The sequence below is a fragment of the Rhinichthys klamathensis genome, unplaced genomic scaffold, assembly GCF_029890125.1.
Source record: "Rhinichthys klamathensis goyatoka isolate OS25496 unplaced genomic scaffold, OSU_Roscu_1.1 h1tg000011l_1, whole genome shotgun sequence".
Taxonomy (NCBI): domain Eukaryota; kingdom Metazoa; phylum Chordata; class Actinopteri; order Cypriniformes; family Leuciscidae; genus Rhinichthys; species Rhinichthys klamathensis.
This window is the reverse complement of record NW_026606564.1, coordinates 7,419,805-7,428,663: the sequence shown is the minus strand read 5'-3', so window position 1 is coordinate 7,428,663 and position 8,859 is coordinate 7,419,805.

The window sequence follows — 8,859 nt, the reverse complement described above, 5'->3', positions numbered from 1 at the left end:
GATAATCGGAGCATCCTTAAGATTGTCGGAAGGGGTGAATCGGGGCTAAAATCGGCCTAATTATCCTGCCGTGTGAACCAGGCTTAAGATGTCAAAAGCTAGGCAAAATATAGTCTGGAAATTAATTTGAGCTCTATACGATCAGAAAAGAAATTATAAAACACTAAACAATTTACTCCGAACTTGTAGGCCTATCCTCGGCGCGGGATCAATTCGTTCTTCAAAATGCAGCCGTTCCTCGTCCGAGTTATAGGCTAATCTTCCTCTGAGGAAAAGTGAATTCTTCCTCGCTGTCCAGAATCATCTGAAGGGCCTCTTTGTCGGAGTACCGTGCCATCCTCAAAACGCAATGAATCTATCAGTGAAGAAACTTCGTGTTTTTATGCCATTGATCGCTGGGCGTGTGCTATGCATAACGTTAGATCACCTATTTACCATGTGAAAAGCGCTAGGGGCGTGGCGGCCTCGGCTCATTAAAAATAATGAAGGGAGAACGAAAAAACTGTACCTCTCATTGGTTTCAAACGGATTACATAAACTGGAAAAATGTATTTATTTAATAAATTACTTCATTTAAAAGAAGAGAATACAAGCTTTAAAAAGACATGTCTCGTGGTTCTGTGATAAGTATTGACTTAGTTACAGTTCGTTTTTCGGACGCGTTTCAGAATGGACTTCACTGACAGAGAGTACGCAGAACGCGCATCATGTTTATTTTTCTTTATTTGGCGAAAAGCACAACACTTTGTTTTTATTGTGAGGTTCCACAAAAAAAATACAAACTTAACAGGATCGAATGATGTATAACACTTATATGTAAGATCAAAATCAACAGAGTAATTTGAGTCTCTTTTGCACTGATAAGGAAAAAAGTGAGCTGGTATCGCCGGCGATACCGCCGACCCCAGAGGGTTAAGAACATCAAGAGCGTTGGATGAAGTGGCCGTGGACCTACAGTACAGTCTAGTGAAAGCAAATCTATCATATTGTTTGCCAGCGATGAAGATCTTTATTAGTTGAACATCTTCGTATGCTGTCTGTGAATGAATGATTCCACAGGACGATACATTCGATTTCATTTCATTCAGGTAATACATTTTACAACCAAACAGATTATTACGCCACGATAGCACGATCCATCTGCTGTCAAGACGCTGATCTTGACCATGTATTGCAACCATGGTGTTGACAAGAGACAGGAATATGATTGCAGACATTACGAACAATGTTTCCATGTGCAGTTTGTTAACTTTAGACGTCGTCTTTTTGTCTGGTACTAATAGTTCACTAGCTAAACACTAAGTTATCATTAGCTAGTTCATGCTTACAGCTTTTAGCTAACAATGACTGTACCTAACGTTAGTTGTTCGCTGGATCGACCAGCTTACATGCATCTTTCACTGTATTTTACTGAACTCAGCACAGAGCCAACCAACCCCGTGACGTCACCAGTTATAATACTGCACAATGGCGGCGCCCTTGATATAACGGTGTTTCTTTTTTCTTTTATATGTTAACATTTGTCATGTTTCTTATATAATTTTTGATTTATAGTGGTAATCCATCTTGTAAATTATGTAAACTTGACTGACTGCTTCATTTCCCCTTTAATCCTTTCAATGCCAACACTACAAAGAGTAAAAAGTAACATTGATGCAGTGTTGCAGTGAGATAATTAAGGGAATATGTAAATGATTGTTGAGCATTAGTGATGAACACCTGCTGTTAACAAGCAGAATCACCGAAGGAAAGAGGAACACAAGAACAGAAAATAGAGAAACACAAGAACTACAACTGACTTCCAGCCATTACACATTAAAACACTTATTATTAACCAGTATGACTTTATTTCTGTCATACATCTACAGAAGTTGTTATTGAGATGTTTAATTGAAAATGTTTGGTTTGAAGTTACCATTATAGAGATCAGTGTTTGCTTTAGTTGGGATGCTGACCCTTGACAAGAGTTCTTCTCTTGCTGCTTGAACTGTGTTTTTGCAAGTCACACTTGTGCACACATGGCTTGTGAATGAATGTGGTTATATTGATTATGATGACAAAATCATCATGCTCATTCAAAGTGTAATCCTATATCCAAAAGTGTTATATTAACACCACTGTGAAACTACAGTAATGAGTTACAATAACTACTTTTCTTAACACATCATGCACAACCAAAAAACAAAGCTACACTGTCTTGTAGAAACACAGAGATATAAAAAATTAGCACATCAATCTCAACATTGGTGGCAATAATGTTTTCATTTATTTATTCATGCAGCAGTGCATGCTGGGAGATTTATACTATCCTGGAACTAGGGATGTCACGGTACCAAAATTCCAGTAGTCGGTACCGATACAATTAAAATTTGACGGTTTTCGGTACCAATTTCGGTACCACAGCAAAATCTGTTTGAACTATTTTTCCAATTTATTTAACTATTTGAAAAGAAATACTAAATTCAATTCAATGACTTTATTATTTATGACGGTAAATTTATGAAAGCATTGAAGGCTACATGCTGTTTAAACGAAAATATTGATGATATTGAGAAATGAAAAAGTGAAAAATAAGCAACTTAGCAATTTAAGTTAAACCGAACTTTTATTTTGACGGGTTGCCGTGAAGACCTTTGAGTTTCTGTGCGAGTATATGACGATAGCTTTTCTCAAATGAAACGGTAAAATGCTCATGAAGTGACTCTCAGAGTGGCTCTGGAGATGAATTGAATCATGAATCATGTCATCATATCGTGAGGCAGCAGAGACTGTAAACAGCGCGAGCGTCAATCGTGCTTCAGTGTGTGTGTGTGTGTGTGAGAGAGGTAACGTTAAATGAAGCCGCGCGTCTGCGCCATTCATTCACACAGAGACAAGCAGAACATGCAGGGTTAATATTTAAATAGTCTACCGAATATACCCGGTACTACAGTACGGGTACTTTGACAACACTAATTTCCACAGATGGCTCTTTCCTCCTTTCTTATTAACAAGTGGATTTACAGCCACCACATCAGCAGCGCCGCCGGTCGCCAATGTCTCAGCGCTTTCATGAAGAGGACGCAACTTCACGCCCTTCGTGCATGCATGCGCGTCCAGAACCGGGTTTGACCGGGTACTCGGTGCCACAGGTACTTGGTACCATGACGTTTAAATTTTTTTTAGTACCGACTTGGTACCGAAGTACCGAATATTTTGACAACACTACCTGGAACCCAGCATGCATTGCGACATGAAACTTTTGATTGTCACCATTGTTGTGGTTCATGTGCTGATTGTTGATGTCTGTGTGTGTCTAAGACAAGCAGGAGTTCAAAATGTTTTAATGCACTATATGATTTCAATATCCTTCGGAATAATTGGTTACAGAAATGTTGCTGCATTTCATGTTGTAGATTAACAGTTATACGATAAATATTAAAGGGTCATGAAACCCCCCTCTTTCAGCGCAAGACTAGCTCACAATCTTTTTGAAAAATGCAACTTAAATGGGCGTGGATGGCTGTGAGAAGAAGGAAGGGGAGTGGGTGTGGTATGGCACGAGAGGGGAGAGGGGGAGAACTCTCATTGGCCAGTGGCCCATGCATATCAACGGTCACTAAAAATCAGTGATAAAACGTGAGGAAATGCTAGAATTTTTATAGCTGACAAAATTAAAGTCTAATGAAATACACTGACATCTTATATTTGTCCTTTCAAAAGTAACTGAATGCCCTGCTACATAGGCCTATATTAGCCTACAGTAATCGTAATTCTATTTAAAACATATTAATGTACATGTACAATTATAATCAGTGGCGTAACGAGCCAACACCGGGCCCTTATGCAGGATTATCAAGGCGGGCCCCCTACTACAACACGTGATGACGCAATGTCCACGAGTAGGCTTTTGCATGCAATACGCAAGGAACTGTTTACACCTGGCCACTTCATGCTTTTTCTGTGATCGTATAGCTATCCGATCGTGAAAAGACCAGGTGTAAATTCCCTTCGAAACGCATTCGAGACGGATTTGAATCCGGTCGCTCAAACCACTTCAGGAGGTGGTCTGGGCCGCATTCCAGACGACACTGGACAAGTGTAAATGCATCTGGTTGTTGAAACCACATATGTCAATTTTACTCCTCTAAAAATGCTAAAAAAAATAAACGTGTGAGAGCGTGTTATAGGCTATATGTCATAGTCAGATATGACCAGGCTTCTGCAACAACACGCATCACCGCAGATGAGCATCTATCAAGCCAATGCACAAACTATCGCAAATCAAAGTGAAAGTAAGTCGCAGACGCTCGCTTAACACACAATCATCTTCATTAAAAGTAAAGAAACGAAATGATCTTACCAGTACTGTTGCCGCTCTCTCTAATTAAGGTCTTCGATTTAGAAATTTTAGCTGATGATCAATAAAATGCAGCTTATCTGTTGCTTTCGGTGACGTGAACTCTATTAAATCTGCATATAGCGCGGAAATTGAAGATCGGATTTATATCTGTTTTGCAAAAACACATTTATGTGACCAGCTGTAAATGGAATCGTTTTGATAAATCAGTAGCTATCCGATCTGAGAAAACGCATGAAGTGGCGCGCGCGTGTAAACAGCCGACCCGGGGATTCCCCAGTCCCAGCTCAAAATAAATTACACCAAAATCCATGATTGTTCGTTTCACACATGTATTTAATGATCTGTAAAATATGTTGTTGTCATTATTTATTTAAAACAAAATCGTGATAAAGTCAAATGAGATCAAACTAAAAGTAGTAATAATGCGATAGGGGGCCCCGGCTGTCAATCAATATCTTCCAGTCAAGCGGGCCCCTGATTGGTCCGGGCCCGTAAGCAACCGCGTACCCTGCTTACCGATAGTTACGCCACTGATTATAATGTCATTAAAAAATATATATTTGTTTATATCCACCTTTTTTCTGGTTAGCGAATTTACCCATGATTCATAGCGGTTTTGAACCGGAATCCGGTTGTCCTTTTCTGGTTCGAAGCTTTAAGATTAAGCCTCGCTCGCTCAGAACGCCCGGAGTGATGTGCTGGTTAGAAAATATGTGAAATAAGTAGGGCTGCCCGTGCACGAATGTAGTTGGGTTGGAAGTTATACTATATGGGAGAGAATGCTAAAACATAATGAGCTTTGTCGTAATATATTGCCTATTCCGCATCTCAACGCACGCATAAAGCTTGTCACAAAAAAAACAGCAAAAGTAATGATTATGCATGAAACATGAATTGTTTATGAATAAACGTGTTTTCTGTCAGTGTCGACTGCAATGATTTGACGATGCTGACTCGCCATCTCCGCAGTAGTGAACGTGCCTATCTCTATAGTGCACACAAGTGCACACTTCATACGAATTCACACTTATCTCTGAAGTGCACACTTCATACGAATTAAGCAGAGAGCAGCCCATTTCTGTTCGTTTTTAATTATTTTGTTTAAAAGTAGACATTTCAAGCTTTCTATAGGCCTATATACAGGTCCTTCTAAAAAAATTAGCATATTGTGATAAAGTTCATTATTTTCCATAATGTAATGATAAAAATTAAACTTTCATATATTTTAGATTCATTGCACACCAACTGAAATATTTCAGGTCTTTTATTGTTTCAATACTGATGATTTTGGCATACAGCTCATGAAAACCCAAAATTCCTGTCTCAAAAAATTAGCATATTTCATCCGACCAATAAAAGAAGTGTTTTTAATACAAAAAAAAAAAAGTCAACCTTCAAATAATTGTGTTCAGTTATGCACTCAATAGTCAATACTTGGTCGGGAATCCTTTTGCAGAAATGACTGCTTCAATGCGGCGTGGCATGGAGGCAATCAGCCTGTGGCACTGCTGAGGTGTTATGGAGGTCCAGGATGCTTCGATAGCGGCCTTAAGCTCATCCAGAGTGTTGGGTCTTGCGTTTCTCAACTTTCTCTTCACAATATCCCACAGATTCTCTATGGGGTTCAGGTCAGGAGAGTTGGCAGGCCAATTAAGCACCATAATACCATGGTCAGTAAACCATTTACCAGTCGTTTTGGCACTGTGAGGTGCCAGGTCGTGCTGAAAAATGAAATCTTCATCTCCATAAAGCTTTTCAGCAGATGGAAGCATGAAGTGCTCCAAAATCTCCTGATAGCTAGCTGCATTGACCCTGCCCTTGATAAAACACAGTGCACCAACACCAGCAGCTGACATGGCACCCCAGACCATCACTGACTGTGGGTACTTGACACTGGACTGACACAGGCATTTTGGCATTTCCTTCTCCCCAGTCTTCCTCCAGACTCTGGCACCTTGATTTCCGAATGACATGCAAAACTGAGCAACAGTCCAGTGCTGCTTCTCTGTAGCCCAGGTCAGGCGCTTCTGCCGCTGTTTCTGGTTCAAAAGTGGCTTGACCTGGGGAATGCGGCGCCTGTAGCCCATTTCCTGCACACGCCTGTGCACGGTGGCTCTGGATGTTTCTACTCCAGACTCAGTCCACTGCTTCCACAGGTCCCCCAAGGTCTGGAATCGGTCCTTCTCCACAATCTTCCTCAGGGTCCGGTCACCTCTTCTCGTTGTGCAGCGTTTTTTGCCACACTTTTTCCTTCCCACAGACTTCCCACTGAGGTGCCTTGATACAGCACTCTGGGAACAGCCTATTTGTTCAGAAATTTCTTTCTGTGTCTTACCCTCTTGCTTGAGTGTGTCAATGATGGCCTTCTGGACAGCAGTCAGGTCGGCAGTCTTACCCATGATTGCGGTTTTGAGTAATGAAACCGGCTGGGAGTTTTTAAAAGCCTCAGGAATCTTTTGCAGGTGTTTAGAATTAATTAGTTGATTCAGATGATTAGGGTAATAGCTTGTTTAGAGACCCTTTTCATGATATGCTATTTTTTTGAGACAGGAATTTTGGGTTTTCATGAGCTGTATGCTAAAATCATCAGTATTAAAACAATAAAAGACCTGAAATATTTCAGTTGGTGTGCAATGAATCTAAAATATATGAAAGTTTAATTTTTATCATTACATTATGGAAAATAATGAACTTTATCACAATATGCTAATTTTTTTAGAAGGACCTGTATACTTCTCGGGTTTGTGAGGCAAGTATCTTATACGCTGAGTTTCGGTTGAAACGCATGCGCGAGAACTGACGTTCTTCTACTACACAGCGCGCGTCTTACAAGCAGAGGAAGATGCGCGCTGTACATAGTAGTAGAAGAAGAACGTCAGTTCTCGCGCATGCGTCCTGGAAATCTCTTTAACTCTCGTCTCAGGCCCACAAGGAAGCAATGGAATAGTCGAATAAAGTCGTTATTTTTGTTTTTTTCCGCACAAAAAGTATTCTCGTCGCTTGATAAACTTATAGTGGAGCCACTGTAGGCACATGAAATATTTAAACATTTTCTTCAATGACTTTCTGGGCCGTCAAGTTTGACTCCCTTAGGAAGCCTATGGAGGAGTGATCCACCTCTCAGATTTAATAAAAAATATCTTAATTTGTGTTCCAAAGATGAACGAAGGTCTTGCGGGGTTGGTACAGCATGAGGGTGAGTAATTAATGACTTAATTTTCATTTTTGGGTGAACTATCCCTTTAACAAAACTCAAAAGGTAAATAATATGCTGTATATTTTCTAGATCATGAATAGTACATATTTTTACCATTCACTACTCTCGCGTTGCTCTCCGCCATTTTGAAAAGGTCAAAGGTTATCTCATCTCGGCAACTCGTGCATCAAAATATTCTACGAGTTGCCCAGTGGAAAATACCACATGTGGGGGTGTTCATGTGCATTTCCACGTCGGCTTTTGGTATTTACCATAATTACCATAGCACGTTAACGCTAGGGCTGGGTAAAAAATATCGATTTCTCGATATTAATCGATTCTCATTTTTACGAACCGATATCGATTCTTAAATCTCAAGAATCGATTAGTCATCCTGTTTTCATTTGATGAATGAATGGAACATTGTAGCGCGCATCCGATCTAATAAATCGCAATAATCTTTGTGCTTTGTTACTATTGATACTAAATAAAGTCTCAAATTACGTCCATTTTCTTACGAAATTCAAAAACATAAATACCGTTTTGGCACTGTGGCGTGAGATCGCTCTGGCTCAGCTCAGCTCAGCTCAAGAGAAGCAGCAGCGCGGAGCGCACATGATCTCCTCTTCTGCCTTAATAATACCAGTTACAGTGCGAAATAAACATGAATGAACGTCTGAAAGTGTGTTAAAAGATAAGTACAACTTATCGAAACCCGTATCATGAAACATGGAATCGCTCAATCAGTGTTTCAACCGTGGAAAGACGTCAGTAAAACAACTTGTAAACAATGTCATGTAACGTCACATTTACCTCAGAAAAACCATATGTGACCATAAACTCGTTAGTCAGCTAGAAAAATTAACTCTAAAGAGGAGCATTTTGCTAAATTTATGCACCATATTACATATTCATTATAATTTTTAATGTTCTTCGATATTTAATGCATGTTTGAATAAATCTGGCAAGTTTTTATGACAGCCACCATTTAACTGTTTATATTTCATATAACTTTATTATTATAAAAATAAATAAAAGTGTAATTTAAGTGTTTGTATAGCTACAAATCAGTTAATTTTTACCTTCAATATTATAGTAGGCTAATGAAGCCTAGTAGGCTACAACTTACTCCCATAGTTTACAGCATTAGTTAAGAGATTTGTTTTCCTTGAGAAAATTTGCCATGTATTGTACCTGATATCCAAAATAATCAATATTGAATCGAATCGAAATCGAATCGAATTCCAAGCTTGTGAATCGAAATCGAATCGAATTGTGAAATTTGTCAATACCCAGCCCTAGTGAACGCACCATTACTCAC